Source organism: Myotis brandtii, unplaced genomic scaffold (assembly GCF_000412655.1).
Source record: "Myotis brandtii unplaced genomic scaffold, ASM41265v1 scaffold397, whole genome shotgun sequence".
Classification (NCBI taxonomy): domain Eukaryota; kingdom Metazoa; phylum Chordata; class Mammalia; order Chiroptera; family Vespertilionidae; genus Myotis; species Myotis brandtii.
This window is the reverse complement of record NW_005365229.1, coordinates 2,037,641-2,051,928: the sequence shown is the minus strand read 5'-3', so window position 1 is coordinate 2,051,928 and position 14,288 is coordinate 2,037,641. Positions and strand designations below refer to the sequence as shown.

The 14,288-nt window shown below is 41.0% G+C and overlaps 1 protein-coding gene across 1 annotated transcript in view; it reads left to right on the top strand.

Moving 5' to 3' along the window:
- RBFOX1 (RNA binding protein, fox-1 homolog (C. elegans) 1) overlaps positions 1-14,288 on the top strand; it is a 2,191,581-nt gene that overhangs the window by 1,299,268 nt on the left and 878,025 nt on the right.

The window sequence follows — 14,288 nt, the reverse complement described above, 5'->3', positions numbered from 1 at the left end:
ACCCCCACCCCCGGCCCCATCCTCCGGGCCTGGCGTTTCTCTGTGTTCTGTGTTCCTGCAGACATGGAGCCGCCCATATCTGATAAATGTCCTCTCCGCCTGAGGACGGCTCCCAGGATGATGGGGCTTTGCTTTCTCATGCACATAGGAGACCAGATGGTGGGGTAGGAACAGCCCTCATCCCATGACTCTTGGGAGCTGGGTGGGATGCTGCTGAGCCTGTGTGTCACAGGTTTCCCCGCAGGTCAGGCCCATTTGTGCCTGGCTTCGGGGTGAGCCTTTTACTAAGGGTGCCTTTCCTTCTCTGTGCACTGCCCTTCCTCCCCCAGGGCATTCCCTGTGCTCCCAAATGCACAGCCCACTCTCCGATCCTTGTCTCCTCGTCAACTTCTGGGGGATCCAAACCCTGATCTCTGCCTGCTCAGTAAAACCCTGACAAATGGGAGGAAGGTACGGGTTCTAATTTGAATTAAAAGGGAAGTGTTTTGTTTTGTTTTTTAAGAATCCAGAGAATCTCAGGGACCCTGATTGTGAGAAGTCAAGCTGGGAAACTAGACTCATCCCTCTGCTGTTCTCTCCCCACTTTCCCCTTCACTTTTGGCTTTTGCTGCTTCTGCATGGTCTCTGGTCTTTTTCCTTTTTCCCTCCTCTTTCTCTCTGTAAAGACTGGCTTCCGCTGCTTACTCGTAGCTCCTGTTCCTCTGCAATGTCAGCTGGCACATATCTGGATGACAGTGGTGCCAAAACTGGTCAAGAATCCACGGGGCAATGCCAGCGCCAGCATTCACCATCTCTGAAGCCAGGGCCTCAGTGCAAGTTCTCAGGAGGGAGGGTGCCTCTGACTGACTCCACTTGCCTAGGGATGAGCTATCCCTGGGCTGGTGTCCTCCCCGGCCAGTGACCTGTCCTGCACCTGCACTGGGGAGGTGATTGAGGAGAGTGAGGTCGTCTGGCTCATTGAATACCACTTCCAGGGAAGTAGGCACAGGATGTTAAGCTATAAAGATTGGGTGTGACAGGCAATTGTTCTTCATCCTGAATAGGCAAATTTTCTACCATCTTATGGCCAGTTATCCACAGTCATCCGTGCATAGTAGGTCTGTAAGGCAGCAGCCCTGTGTGTTAGCAGAATGGCAATGGCAGTGCAGGGAAGAGTAAGGTGAATGCTTAGAGTGTTGACATCCTCAATTTCCTAACGCGCAGAGCCTGATTTATGCTACTGGAGAGCAACGCATTCCGTCATTGCAGACATACATGCTATACGCCTACATTTTTAAAGAGTAAATAGCATTGCTTGTTCAGTATTTTTTACCTTGGGTAACCATTATTTAAACTTTCCAAAACAAATTCATGTCTAAAGGTCTACGCCTACATTTTTAAAGAGTAAATAGCATTGCTTGTTCGGTATTTTTTACCTTGGGTAGCCATTATTTATTTAAACTTTACAAAACAAATTCATGTCTAAAGGTCTGTTGACCTGTGTGTGACATTTCATGACAAATGATGGAATACCAATTTCTGTATCAGGTAAAAGCCAATTTTACAATTTTAAAAGGAATCACAAATCACTTATTGGCACTTTTTAAACAAAAATTGGGTACGTAATCTTTTAAAAAGTAACTTAAGAGATGCTGGCATCTGGGTCTCCCTGTGACATAAAAGATGCCCAAGGAGAAACACAAATATAAGCAACATTGGAATACATGCAAATATCAAAATGTGAATTATGAGCAAAGCCCATCCCTTACCTCTTAGATGCTATTTAAACTCTTTGCTTAATAGTAGATGCCAGAGCCCAGACAAATTCTAATTTTGAAATGTGGCCTTCGATGTAATGAGAATAGGACCATGACTTAAACATGTATGTATACTTATAATTCTCCCACATGAGGGATGTGCTAACCTGATTTACACAGCCCACGTATCGGAGCAGAGACTGTGCCTGTGGGCAGAATCTACTCAGTGCTACGGCATCTTGAAAACTAAATATAAAAGGTTTCCTTTTTAATTTTTATTGAATTTATTTGGGTGACATTGGTTAATAAAATTATATGGGTTTCAGGGGTACAATCCTACAATACATCACCTGTATATTGTATTGTGTGTCCATCACTCAAAGTCAAGTCTCTTTCCATCACCATATATCCCCCCTTTACCATATATACCCTCTTCCACACTGTGACTTTTTTAAGGGTAGCAGAAGCATTTGCTAAGTCAAGCTACCAAATATTTTTTGGAACAAACCATTGAATAATTAACATATAACACATATAAAGGACGGTTAGAGCCTGCAGCGGTTAAAACCCGAGCTCCTTAGGGCAGTGAAAGTGCTCTGCACCATAGCCTAATGGGGGTGCATGTTATTATAGGTCTGTCCAAACCCATAGGATGTGCACCAACAAGAGTGACCCTAATAGAAACTGTGGGCGTAGGTAGGTCATGATGTGTCAATGCAGGCTCATCAGTTGTAACAATTGTACCACTTTGGTAGGTGATGTCCATAGTAGGGGAGAGTATGTGGGGGCGGGGTAGGCGGTACATGGGAAATCTCTGTGCATTCCTATCAATTTTGCTATGAACTTAAAACTGCTGCCCCCAAAAATAGTCTTAAAAAACACACCAATTTGCTCCAAAACAACCAACCAAGCAAAACAACAAGCAAAAACAAAACAAAACAAAACAAAACAAACAAATAAAAAAACGAACAAACTGAGCCCTGGAACCTGACAGCGCTGGGTTCTAATCCATCTCCGGGACCTTCTAGTGGTCAGAGGAGTAGGAACTCACTCCAGAGCTGATGCTCAGCCAGGGTGCATGGCCCGCGTCAGCTCTGAGTGCAGGGCTGTACGTAGGACTGGTTGTTACATAGTCTGAATAGCATCTTTGTCTGCCCAGAAGGTTGCAATGAAGCCAGGTCTACCTGAGAGAGTGTGAGGCCTGGTGCTTAGGCCTGGCTTCCTTAGGCTGCAGCACAGGCTGTGTTTCTGCTCACAGTGGTTGTTTTAAAGAACATCCACACAGTGCACGTGCATGCGAAGCTCCAATCTTATTACCGATTGCACAGGCTTCTGCCAGCATTGCACGGAGTCCAAAAGCTTTATTTCAAGGCTTTTGGTACCTTGGATCCAGGCCCACATCCATGCAGCTTGGCGGTTGTGTGAAGTCTGACCCCTCCGTTCACCCCTCATTGAATGTCTATAAGTGCCCTTTGTTGAGCACTGAGCCGGGGAAGGCTTGCATAGATGTGTTTGCTTTGTTCAGGAGGAAGAAAGGAATATCTCTGGGCTGAGTTTTGAATTCAGAGGTTTGCTAATCATTGATCATAGCAGCTCCAATTTACTGCACACTTGAGATTATGTAGCCGTTTCCTTTACATGGATTATCTCATTTAATCCTGGCGATAAACCTAGAGATGAAGGTGTTAATATCCCTCCAGTACGGAGGAGGACCTGGGTGCAGGAAGTTAAGTAATTTATTCAGATTGCCCCATAGAGTAAGTGGCCCAACTGGAGTTCAGTCCAAATGAATTAGGAGATTGTGTTCTTAGCTGTTCTCCGTCAGCATCCGGGATAGAGTCTCTTGCACTCTGATGTTCTCTTCTCTCTGATGGTCCTCTTCTCTCTGTATATAAATATCTCCTTGGCAAGGGAGAAGTCTGCAGGAGGTACCAGACTCGGGTTTTCTCCTCTTTCCCTTTCACTTAAAATACGTATGTGCAAAACATTTCTTAAAAAACCTAGATACATAAAACCAAACAGGTGTAACAATGAAAGGAAGAATAATTTTTCAATCGTTTTTGATTGCCGTGTGAATGTTATTAGACAGTGTTTTCAAAAATTGGTGACGTTGCTAGGTGTAATTATGAACACAGTCTCTACTTTCAAGGGGCAAGAGAATGTGGAATTGGGAGTTAAATAAACCCGAGTTCCAATCTCAACTCAGCCATTGACAGTAGGGTGGGTTTGGGGAGTTACTTAAACTCTAACGTGGTTACTTAATCCTGTCAATTGGGGAAACTGCACCTACTATGCAAGGCTATTTTTAGGATGGGAAAGTTATAGAATATCCTTCACATCAGGAAATAGATATTATTCAACCGTCATGTATTCAGAGCCCTCTGCATGGCAAGAGCTGTTTGCGCTTCTTGCCCCTCTGGGCTGCATTTACCCGGAAGCTCAAGCCCTAGGAAAGGAGTCTGCCACAATGGCCCCAGAGAGGGACTGGAGCGAGGGGGGCGAGCCAGGGGTGGTGGCCCTCTCCCACTGTGCAGAGCAGAGATATGAGGAAATGAATTCTGGAGCTGCATCATTAGTTACATAATTCAGAGGCCCTCCTCCTGTGACCACTTGGAACAAGCAGATGGTTGAAGAACAAGGGTTCTTTTTTTTGGCTTTGATTTTTGGAATAATTATCTTTTCTGTTTCCAGTTGGGCTGTTCAGGTGGATTAAGTTGTTCATTGAAAGAGAGTGGGGCAAACTTCAGCACAATTATCCAGATATTTCCCGACCTATCTAAGTGTCCCTGAGCTGCTTCAAATTATGTTAGCCATGAAATGGGGCCTGGGTAGATAGAATTCCCTCCCACATTGTTATCATAGAAAATCAGTTTGGAAGGAGAGGTTGGTATTTCTATCGTGTCTCTGTTGTTCTCTACCCTCTTGAGACCACGTGTGGAATAATTTATTCCGGTGCTCTGGATTTTTTTTTTCCGGTGCTCTGGATTTTATCAGAAAGGAAAAAGAAGTGGCCAGTGGGGTACTTGGAGTTTGAAGCAATGAATCCTGAGCCTGGGTATAGATTCAGCAGGGAGGAGTGCCAGGATTGATTAGTGATGTCTGCCTTGGGGAAGCATAGAGGAGTAGCTGCCTGCACACACTCCATCGGCCTCATAGCCCTGGCCTGCAGACTGTCTGAAAAGTAATTTCACGTAAAGAGTATTCACGTGTCAGACACTGTGGTCAGCACTGAAGAATCAGGAGTATATGAGACAGGCATCATTTTCCCTTCACAGGGCTTATGATAGAGGAAACGAGAGGCGAAGCTTGAAAGAATTTTGACAAGAATTAGAGATATTTGGCAGGACAAGCAAACAATAAGGCGATAGAGTTTTCAATCATAGGGAGTTATACTATTTTTACATCTCCCATGGGTTTTTTTTTCCTATGAAAATTCAATTTATATTTCCCCTGCTCTTATTTCTTATGCATTTCTTTTTAGAAGTCTAAGTGTTAACTAGGTTGACCTGTGATTTAAATGACCAGGCAGAGACTTGGGGCAGACCGTGGCTGTGCCTGTAAGCTTGCATCACAGTATTGAAACAGAATGGGGATATTTGTAAGTTTGAAGAATAACCTTGCTGCTTTTCGTCCTGCCCAGTTGGCTAAAAAAGCGACTGCCGGGTGCCCATGAGTTTCTCAGTAGTCGTTCCTGCTGAATTCCTGTTCCAAACGGAACTCTGCTTCCAGGATCCATTGTCTCACCCCAGGCGTAAGTGACATGAGGGCTAGAAAAGAAACACAGCTTGGAAGAGAGGAGAATGTTAATCAGGTTCAAGATGGGCTGGTCCCTTTCCCCAAAATGCCTCAGCAACTTGGTTGTGTGTCTAGATAGACAAATGAAACGTGGGATTTAAACAACAATCCATTTTTAATAAGAGGGAAATGTCTTCTGCCAAGGCCTTTTATAATTCAGTTAGTAACTCCTTTCATTTAGGATGTTTCCGACTTTTCCTGAACAAAATGCTCTGTATTTCTTAAGCATGGGAGAAGCGATGAGGCCTCGATGTAATTAAAAATATTTATTAAGTAAGCTAATGAGTGAACATCCCTTAGCAGAGTGCCTGGCCCAGAGCAAAGTGTTAAATAAACGCGAACTACTGCCAGTATGTATAATAATGTGTCTTCACAATGGAAAATAAAAACCACAAAGGACATTAGTATTTCTTTCTTTCCATAATTCTAAAAAGAGAGGTTGGGCTTTTACTTCCCGCCAAGACAGAATCACAGATTTAATCCATCATCTTAAATGCCCATGTAATAGGCGATATACATGAAACAATGGTTTGTATGACTGTATATCTTAGTCTATTTTGGCTGCTAAAAAAAGTACCATACACTGGGTAGCTTACAAAGAAACTGACATTTATTTCTCACCATTCTGGAGGCTGGAAGCCCAAGATCAAGACACCAGCGGACTTGGGTGTCTGGTGAGAACCCGCTTGCTGGCTCATAGGGCCGTCTTTTCATTGTGTCCTCATGTGGTTCAAGGGGTAAGCGGGTTCTCTTATGACCTGTTTGCCTCCCCAAGGTCCCACCTCCTAATCATCATCATGGGGGTTAGGCCTCAACCTGGGAATTTGGGGAGATTCAAACGTTCAGTCTGTGGCATTGTACACCAGGCATGACAGACAGTGAGCCTCAAAAGACAGGAGACAAAGAAGTGGAGCCTTACAGTTGCGCCAGCTTGTTGCCTTAGGAGAGTTTCCCTGCAGAGAGAAGGGGAACCCAAGGGAAGGCTGGTGAACCCCCTGTCCTGGGGAATCAGAGCTGTTGTCCAGGGTCCAAGGCAATTATTGTACTTAAGATGAAGTGCTAGAGAGGAGTGTCAGAGCCCAGGACAGAATTTATAGCAACCCTAAAAGTGTATGTACCTAATAAAAAGTGCTATAAATATGTGAAGCACAGCTAGATAGAACTAAAAAAAATAAATAGAAAAATCCATAATTATAAATGGAGACTTAGATATCCCTCTTGCAATAATTTAGAGCAACTCAATAGGATAGCAGCAAGAATAGAAAACAACTGAACAGCACCATCAACCAACACTTGTAACAAACATTTATCGAAAGCCACCCCAAACAATACCATTCACATTATTATCAGGAGCCAATGGATTATATAGCTAGATTGACCATGTCCTGACATAAAGATAACAGAAAAATCGCCCAACACTTGGAAACTAAGGAACAAACTTCTAGGTAATCACGAGTCAAAGAAGTCTCTAGAAAAAGAAAAAAAAGTTAGAAATACATTGAGTTTAATGAAAATAAACATACAACTTATTAAAACTTATAAGACACAGCCAAAGCAGTGCTGAGAGTGAAAAGTATAGTATTAAATGTTTTCAATAAAAAAGTGGAGATTCTGAAATCAATAATATAAAATTCCACTTCAAGAAAATAGAGAACTACATAAGCCCATAGAAAGTAGAGGCAAAAAATAATATAAATATTGCAGTAAAAGTAAATGAAATTAAAAACAGAAAATAATAGAGAAAAGCTAGTTCTCTAAACATACTTTAAAAACTATAAACCTCTTGCCCTAGCCTGTTTGGCTCAGTGGATAAAGTGTCGGCCTGTGGACTGAAAGGTCCAAGGCTCAATTCCGGTCAAGGGCACATGCCCAGGTTGCTGACTCGATCCCCAGTGGTGTGTGTGTGTGTGTGTGTGTGTGTGTGTGTGTGTGTGCAGGAGGCAGCTGATGAATGATTCTCTTTCATCATTGATATTTCTATCTATCCCTTTCTCTCTGAAATCAATAAAATATGTTAACACACACACACAAACACACACACACACACACACACACACACACACACACCTCTAGCAAGAGAGAAAAAAAAGAAGACAATTATTAGCAATATCAGAAATGAAACAAGGGATATTACTATAGACCCTGCAGACATTAAAAGGAGAATAAAGGAATTCTATGAATGACTCTGCACACATAAATTTGACAACTTAAATGAAATAGACCAATCCCTTGAAAAGCACAAACTACCACAACTCGCCCAATATGCAAGAGATAATTTGAATAACCCTATAACTATTAAGGAAATTGGATTCATAAATTTCAGACTCCCCCAAAAGGAATTTTCAGGCTCACATGGTTTCACTGGAGAATTCTACTAATGTTTAAATAATAATCAACACCAATTAGACACAGTATCTTACAGAAAATAGAAGAGCATAGAATTTATTTGATGAAACCATTATACCCTGATACCAAAACCAGATAAATTAGCACAAAAGCAAAGCAAAATACAAACCAATATTCCACATGAATATAGACATAAAACAGTTATCAACATACTTTCAAATAGAATTTGACAATGCATAGAAGAATCATGCTCCCAACATAGTGGAAAATATACTAGGGGTGCAACACTGGTTCAATACTCTAAAGTCAGTCAGTGTAATCCTACATCTTGATAGGCTAAAGGAGAAAAATCATATGATCTCATCAGTCAATGCAGAAAAAGGTTTTGACAAACCTAAAGACCCGTTTAGAATTTTCAGACAAATAAGAACAGAGGGCACTTTGCTTTTTAACTTGGTAAAGAACATGTGCAAAACACCTAAAGTTAATATTGTACTTAAAGTTGAAAGACTTTAAATATAAAAACACAAATAAGTTGATTTAAAAAAAAGATTGGCCATGCTAACATTAACCTAAAAAATTCTGGAGTAATTATCTTAATATCCGACAAATAGGTGATATATAGCAAAAAAGATTACTACTAGGGATTAAAATAGTTGTTTCATGATGGCAAATGGTCAATTAATCAAAAGATATAACAACCTTAATTATTTATGCACCTCGTTGATAAAACTTCAAAATAAATGAAACTAAGACAGATGAAAATGCATGGATAAGTAGACATAAATTTCAGCACTAGTTTCTCAATAGCTGAGAGAATAGATAGCCAGAAAAGAAGTGACATGAATTTTTGGATGGAATGACAAATTCCTTGAAAGACATTATATATTTGAATAACACTGTCAATCTATTTGTCCTAATTAACAATTATAGAAATATCTACCCCCAACAGCAGAATGCACATTTTTTATTAGTGTGCACAAGAAAAAGTTACCAAGAGAGGCCTACACTAGACTCTATTATTGAAAAAAAAAAAAAAAAGCAAAACACGTGCCCTGGCTGGTGTTGCTCAGTAGTTAGAGGATCAGGCCACTCACTGTAGGGTCTATATATTCTCCCAGCCTTCCATCCTTCACTTCCTCCTTCTCCTTTTTCTCCCTTCTCCCTACACCCCCTCTCTCCAGATAGATGGATAAATAGATATACTCACACACATGCCTATACGGTATATACAGTAGTCTCCCTTACCCACAGTACCAATTCATAAGTTTCAAATTGCGTGCTGTTTTGAGTGGCGTGATGAAATCTTGCCTTGTCCTACATAGTCCTTCCCAGATGTGAATCAGTCCTTTGTTCAGTGTCTCCACACTGTAGACACTTCACACCCATTTGCCACTTATTAGCCATCTAAGTTATCAAACTGATTGTTGAGGTATCACTGTGTTTGTGTTCCAGTAATCCTTATTTTACTTAATAATGGCCACCTACGTATGAGTAGTGATGCTGGCAATTTGGATCTTCCAAAGAAAATGTGTAAAGTGCTTGCTTTAAGTGAAAAGGTATGCATATAAGTAGAGGGGATGGAGTATCTATAGGGTTCGGCACTATTTCCAGGTTTCAGGCTTCTACTGGGAGTGCCCAAACATATTCCCTGCAGATAAAGGGGGACTACTGCACATACATCATTTGGAGTGTATAGCATTTGAACTTGGCTTTGGTGTACTACAACTTTCCAGAGGTTATCATTGCTTGTCTTAGTTTTCATCCCTCATCAGTAAGATTTTGTTGAGTACCTACAAGATGCTGGGTAGTCAGCCATAAGACTGGCACTCCTGGCTTTATCTAAGGAAGAACACAGACCTCATAAGAACATTGTGAGTGAGAGAAATGTATGTGAAAGGGGGGAATAAAAGATCATGAGCTATTGTGAGTATTCATGAGAAGTCTGACAGTCTGTCCTCAGTTGGTATTGGGAGCCAGCATTTACTGAGCAACTACCCAGGAAGCCATATAGTGTTCAAGAGCACAGGTGTGGCCTCAAACAGATCTGAATATGAGTCCTAGGTCTACTAAGGATTAGATGTAAGACCTTGTTTGGGCAAGTTGTCCATCTCTCTAAGTCTGGGTTCCTCCGTAGTAAAGTCAGTGATGGCATCAACCTGGTTAAATGAGGGAATGGAGGCAGATTTAAAGCACTCCACACAGGGCCTGGTTCCAAGCCAGCTCTCAGTACATGAGTGTTACTGTTATTTTACCAAGAATCACAGGATGGATGCAGGTTCTTGCTGTTGTTTCTGTTACTTCAGGTGCTTCATACTCATGATTGTCCTGGGAGGCAAGGCTTATATCTTCCTCAGTGAGCACACAGAGGTTCAGGGGAGTGTCAATAGCCGGACCAGGAGTGCACACCTAGGAGGAGCCAGGCTGATTTCAAAGGGCCTTCTCTTTGCCTTCCTTGCGCAGTTTATTGACCTCCTAGATGTTCTTTGTCTCTTTCCTGATCAGTCTATCTGGATAACAAATCTAAGTGACCTCATTGAATAATGATCCCATGAAGTTGCCTGGCACAGATTCTTGTTTAAGAAAAACAGCGGCTTGGAAAGTTTTTCAGTGTCAACAGATCAGCCTGATGGTTAAAATCACTGAAGAATGCAATGTACAATGTTTTCATTTTCTCTTGCTTCCTGTCTCCCTTGGAATCATAGTCAGCAGAAAACACATTGCTGAAAGACTTCTCTTCCTCTACATCCTCAGAATATAATAAGGACCAAACTAACTGTCTCCGGCTATTGGGAGTTAGTAGACACACAAATAAAAAGAAGGTGCTCTCCGAGTTTTATGAATTTTTCTCTCTAACAGTCCTGGGTTGGAAGGACATCTTTGACATTGATGTAGCTATCACCCAGGGGCTAACATTAAGATTTCAGCAGAGGTGTATAGGGTTATGATCTTTCTTTCGCTGTCAGAACTGAGACTGGTGTACTAGTATTTGCATTGAGAGACATGCTGGACAAAGCAAACTGAGATCCAGGAAAAACAATAAGAAAACCTATTGAATCATGGGCTCTACCTGAGGGCGTTTGTTAAAGGTAGATTTATCAATATCTGTTAAGTCATTTGCATTGACTAATTCTCATAGACTCACAATACCTCTTGTGTGTTTTGTTCAGGTATACAATTCTATAATACGTTATCTGGATATTGTATGGTGTTCACCACCCTAAGTCAAGTTTCCTTCCATCACCATGTATCCCCCTTTTATCATATTCTCCATCCCCACCCCCTCTTCCCATCTGATAATCACCATTCTGTTGTCTGTGATTATGAGTGTCTTTTTGGCTTACTCCCTCCCACTTTTTCACCCAGCCCCCCAACTCTCTCCTCTAACAGCTGTCAATCTGTTCTCTGTGTCTATGAGTCTGCACCATATGATTTCACTTATATGTGGAATTTAATGAACAGAATAAACTAACCAACAAATAAAAACAGACCCATAGCACCTCTTGGTTTTATTAGTGGGCCAGAGAGAAGAGCTCAGTGATGGATGTGATATTATGGCATTTAGAAACTTAATTGTAACTGGGCTTAAAATAGCAGCAGGAGCTGAAACTGGGCCAGCTTGAGCATAATTTGTGTTTGCAGAAAACACTCTGTTTTTTGTTCAAATTTGATATTTCTTGACATATGTTTCTTGGTGTGGTGTTACCAGCAGTTTATCAGAGATGGAAGAAACTTAAAATAAACTGGTGACCAGAGTCCAGCATCTAAAGGTATGCCTTATCCATCACTGTAATATATATGAACATAACAATAGATATAAAAGTGATAATTGCTCTAGGTAGGACATAGGCATTCATTTATTTATTCATCAATTATTTATTGATATTGGTGAGGGTCAGCTCTATGCATGGGGGATAGAATGGTGTGTAAGAGATTGGCCTTTGCTTTCATAGGCTAATTATTTCAGTAGCAGAAACAGAAAAACATAAGCAAACAAATAATAGCAGTACATAATGCCAAAGGGTATATGTGTCATGAAGACACCAGGGAGCTAAAATAGTGGATGCTGGTGGAAGGTACAGTGGAATTTGCTTCAGATCAGTTGGCCAGGGAAGGCCTCCTTGAGAAGGACCAATGAAGCAGAGGTGCAGCTGATCAAATAGAAGACAAATCATTTTAGAAACAGAAACAGCACGTGCAAAGGCCCTGGTGTGGGAAACAACTAAGAAGGAACCAGTGCCATTAATCATAGGGGATGAGTCATGAGGAGTGGTGGGAAATGGAGTTGAATAGAAAGGCAAACATTGGGCCTTTAAGGGCATGTTAAGGTTAGGAGTTCACATGATATTCAAAATACAGTGGGGAGAAATGAAGAATTTTAAGTAGGAGGGTATCAGACTCTGATATACAGTATTAGAAGATCACTTCTGCTGACTGTAGAATGGATGAGGGGTAGATTTCTCTTCATTTGTATAGAAGAGAAATAGCAGTGGCCAAACCAGAGAAATGGGTGGCCTGACTGAAGATGTATTCAGAAGAGGTGCTACCAAAGACAAATCAGTCAGAAGGGTCCTGAAAGGATGTGGTCCATATTCTTGGAACCTTTATACACTGATAACTTAATATTCTGATCGTCGACATCTAGTTTCCTCTGAAGCAGCTATTTGCCTCATATTTTAGACCTTTATTTCTAATTTTTAAATTGTTTCCTTATTTTTCGATTACATTTTCCATTCAATATTATATTAGTTTCCGCTGTACAGCATAGTGGTTATTGACATACACTTTGATAAAGAAGAGGTGGTACATATATGCAATGGAATATCACTGGGCCATAAAAAATAAAATCTAGCCATTTGTGACAGCATGGATGGACTTCGAAGGTATTTTACTACATGAAATAAATCAGACAGAGAAAGACAAATGCCATATGATTTCACTTGTATGTAGAATCTAAAAGAACAAAAGAAATGAACACACAAAACAAAAACAAACTCTTAGGAACAGAGAACAAACTGATGGTTGCCAGATCAGAAGTCCAAATTGGCCCTAGCCAGTTTGGCTCAGTAAGTAGGAGGGTATCAGACTCTGATATACAGTATTAGAAGATCACTTCTGCTGACTGTAGAATGGATGAGGGGTAGATTTCTCTTCATTTGTATAGAAGAGAAATAGCAGTGGCCAAACCAGAGAAATGGGTGGCCTGACTGAAGATGTATTCAGAAGAGGTGCTACCAAAGACAAATCAGTCAGAAGGGTCCTGAAAGGATGTGGTCCATATTCTTGGAACCTTTATACACTGATAACTTAATATTCTGATCGTTGACATCTAGTTTCCTCTGAAGCAGCTATTTGCCTCATATTTTAGACCTTTATTTCTAATTTTTAAATTGTTTCCTTATTTTTCGATTACATTTTCCATTCAATATTATATTAGTTTCCGCTGTACAGCATAGTGGTTATTGACATACACTTTGATAAAGAAGAGGTGGTACATATATGCAATGGAATATCACTGGGCCATAAAAAATAAAATCTAGCCATTTGTGACAGCATGGATGGACTTCAAAGGTATTTTACTACATGAAATAAATCAGACAGAGAAAGACAAATGCCATATGATTTCACTTGTATGTAGAATCTAAAAGAACAAAAGAAATGAACACACAAAACAAAAACAAACTCTTAGGAACAGAGAACAAACTGATGGTTGCCAGATCAGAAGTCCAAATTGGCCCTAGCCAGTTTGGCTCAGTGGATAGAGCATCAGCCCCTGGACTGAAGGGTCCCAGGCTTGATTCACCTCAAGGCCATGTACTTTAGTCATAGGCTTTATCCCTGGCCCTGGTTGGGACACATGTAGGAGGCAACCAATTGATGTGTCTTTCTCACATTGATGTTTCTCTCTCCCTCTGTCTCTCCCCCTCCCTTCCACTCTCAAAAAATGAATGGAAAAACATCCTCGGGTGAGGATGTTTCCAATGGAAACACACACACACACACACACACACACACACACACACACACAGTACAAATTGGCAGTTACAAAATAATCCCAGGAACGTAAAGTGCAGCATAGGGAATACATTCGGTAATATTGTAATAACTATGTATGGTGCCAGGTGAGTCCTAGACTTATCAGGAGATCACTTTATAACATAGATCAATGTCTAATACCTATTTGCCTCATCTTTAATGAAATGGTAATGGAGTCACTAGCTGGATAGAGCACTACAAAGGTAGAACATACCATACTTCCTCCATCACCTGATTTGGGAGTTTTGCAGTTTATTTTTCTTCGACTACACACAATGTCAAGGACAGACAATAAGAGTGCTTTATTTCTTTAGTCCATTGGCTCTCATCGGCTGGATACTTAAAATGTATGAGCTGATAAAGCCCGGGGCGGCC